General features: G+C 54.4%; 1 non-coding gene across 1 annotated transcript; it reads right to left on the reverse strand.

The window, feature by feature from the left end:
• Positions 1–397: 397 nt before the first annotated feature.
• TRNAW-CCA lies at positions 398–469 on the reverse strand. Its single transcript has one exon. It is a non-coding gene; the product is annotated as a tRNA-Trp (tRNA).
• Between the last annotated feature and the right edge of the window lie 2,658 nt (positions 470–3,127).

A 3,127-nucleotide genomic window follows, 5' to 3' on the forward strand; every position in this document is an offset into this window, starting at 1 on the left:
TTCCGGCAGGTGGCGTTCCCAGGGGGCCCAAGTGCGTTGGGGAGGGGGAGGGGGAGGAGACGCGGCTTTGCAGAGGCGAGGGTGGGGTGGGTGGAGGATGGGGGTTGGTAACCCCGGGGGCCCGCGATCAACGGAAGCGGGGGTGGCAGGGCGGCCGCCAGGGCGCAGGCGGGGTCACTCTGAGCTTGTCGCCGCGCCTCCTGTCGGCCGCCGCAAGGAACCTCTGCCTCTCGCAGTCGCATTTATAAACCCCGTATTCGCGATGCGAGGAAAAAGAGCGGGGTTTTCCGCCCGCTGGCACTGTGACAGCGCTCGCCGGAGGCCGGATTTCTCCCCTAACGGCCTTTGCGGCGCTTCCTGCGGCCCTCCGTGGTTGGCGAGGGAAAAAAGGCGACCGTGACCCCGACGTGACTTGAACACGCAACCTTCTGATCTGGAGTCAGACGCGCTACCATTGCGCCACGAGGTCACAGCGAGCAGACGACTCTGCGTCGCTAAAGACCTCGCCGCGCCGGCACGGTCCCGCGGCCGGGAACACCTAGGCTCCGAGACGCGGTCCCCCCGGCGCGCGTCCGAGGGGAGGAGCTCGAGCGGCCCGCTCCTCGGCTTCCGGGAAACCGGCGCTCGGCGGCTTCCGAGCCCGGGCCGGGCGCCGCGGCGGCGGGGACGCGGCCGCGGGGGCCGGGCGGGTGGCGGCGGGGCGGTGGGGGGTGTGGAGGGGGAGATCGGAGGCGGCCGGGGTGGGGGCGGGAGCGGCTCCCGAATTCCGCGGGGCGGACTCGCCAGGCCCTCCGGCCGCCGCGCGGAAAATGGCGGCGGCCGCCGCGACGCGGGTTCGAGGACGCTGCTCCCGGTGGCCGCGACCCGGCGGGGCCGGGGCGGGGGAAAGAAGACGGGGCGCCCCCCCCCCCAAGCCGGGACTGTCCTGTGAATTGTAAAAGGAAACATCTTCTTTGAGGAGGGTCAGCACAGTATCTGGACGAGAGCATCAGAGCCGCTGAAAACGCCGCCATCCAGAGACCGCCACTGCTGACGCTCGTGTGCATTTCTTTTTGCAGAGTTTTACCGGCTGTGTGTGATCCCCAGTATATTTTTGACCTTTGACTCGATGAATGGAACGCAGAGCGAAAAGTAGCCGCACGTTTGCACGCAGTGTAAATCCTTGCTTGTCTGGCGCCCGGATCGAGACAGGGAACATCAGCGTCCCCCTTCCGGTCACTTCAGATTCATTTTTGAGATGGGATTTTATGGCACATAACAGTTTGTCAGTTTCCTCGCTTGTCGTCATCTTGTCCGCGTATTTTAGTTAATGTTTTCTCCTAGCATGATTTTAAGGGGCTCATGGTCCACCTCTTGGGAGTCTTAAGTCCCTGCTTTTGGACAGTACTTTTTCCCCCTTTATTAAGAAAAATAAGACTATTAAGTGAGTAAGCTCTTGAAATTAAAAAAAAAAAAAAGCCATTAGTAATATACACCACTATCCTTGTCTAGGAACATGAAACATCAATCAATTCTAAATACAACACCCACAGGGCCTGGTGTGTTTCAGAGAAGGAACGACCTGGAATGGGCCTCACTATAGGAGGGAAAGAGGAACGGTGTCTGGGGCTCTCAGCGAAGCCAGTGGGGGTGAAGGGCATCTCACCATCCTGGTTATTCTGGCAGCTGAGACCCCCCCAGAGGTTCTCCATGTCAAACGGGATAGGAGTCTTGGCATGTGCTTGTGGCCAGGTGTGAGCATAGCAGGCATTTTAACAGTGAGTCCTGAGGCAGCCTGCCAAGGGTGTCAGAGAAGCAGAGGCCAGAAGGTTCTGTCGATGTCCCCAGGGCCAGGCACGAGTCAGCTAGCCCCAGATTACTGATTACATCTCCAGATATCCAGACGGAAGTCACTTCCTTATTGCTTTTGATGGCCCCGGGGGTGAATTGTAACTGGGAAGGAATGTCAGCTAGGGCGTGGTGGAAACAGCTTGGCCTTGGCCACAAGGCAGAGTCACTGAGAGGAGAAGCCAGTGCCTTTTCCACCGAGGCCAAGAGTCCAGAAGCTACTGGAAGAAATGCTTCACACCCAAGGCAAGACCAGAGACACTCTGGAATCCCCCTGCTCAGATTTTTGGATACACCTGTCGGGTCCCCACCCTCCTGGGGACCAGGATGTGGAACCAACAGCCAGTTTTTCTAAACTACAGTGTGGTAATGCAATCAGATGAAGGGACGAAAGAGATTTGGGCAGATATAATTAAAGGGTCCTTTTAAAAGTTAGACGCCTGCTTGCCAGGGCCAACTAAAGTGACGGGAGTGAGGCAGTTATGCTGATGTGCAGGGCTGAAGGCTCTTGTGTACAATTTTGATACTTTGTGTATCTTGCGTTTTTTGCATTGATATATATATATATATATATATATATATATATATGATTGCATTATTCTTAAATTTATCTTGACTGCTGAGTTTTTTTGGAGCCACCCACACTTGTACTTTGCACCGGGGGGCAGGAGTGGTGGTGGGGAATGCCTCACTTGCTTCACCGTCATCCCAGCCTGCGGCTCACTGAAATTCTGTGACTGCCCAGAAATCACACAGAACTGTTTTTTGTTTTTTTTTAACCTTAGAACCAAACTCTATTAAAACACACACATGTACACACACACACACACACACACACACACACACACACACAACTTCTGTTTAAAAATACAGAAAATTTCATGGGGTGCCTGGGTGGTGCAGTCGGTTAAGCGTCCGACTTCAGCCAGGTCACGATCTCGCGGTCCGTGAGTTCGAGCCCCGCTTCAGGCTCTGGGCTGATGGCTCAGAGCCTGGAGCCTGTTTCCGATTCTGTGTCTCCCTCTCTTCTGCCCCTCCCCCGTTCACGCTCTGTCTCTCTCTGTCCCAAAAATAAATAAAAAACGTTGAAAAAAAAATTAAAAAAAAAATAAAAATACAGAAAATTTCAAAATTACGCAACAGTCATTGTCCAGTTAAACACAAAAAGAAGGTAATCGCCAACATGAGCAAGGTGTGGGGAAAACGGTGAATATTTAGAATTCATGAAATACTGGAACAGAATGTAAACTGATACTAGCTGTTTGGGTTGTAATGTAGCAAATGCTTCTGTCCAGGCATT

The sequence above is a fragment of the Panthera leo genome, chromosome E1, assembly GCF_018350215.1.
Source record: "Panthera leo isolate Ple1 chromosome E1, P.leo_Ple1_pat1.1, whole genome shotgun sequence".
NCBI classification, from domain to species: Eukaryota; Metazoa; Chordata; class Mammalia; order Carnivora; family Felidae; genus Panthera; species Panthera leo.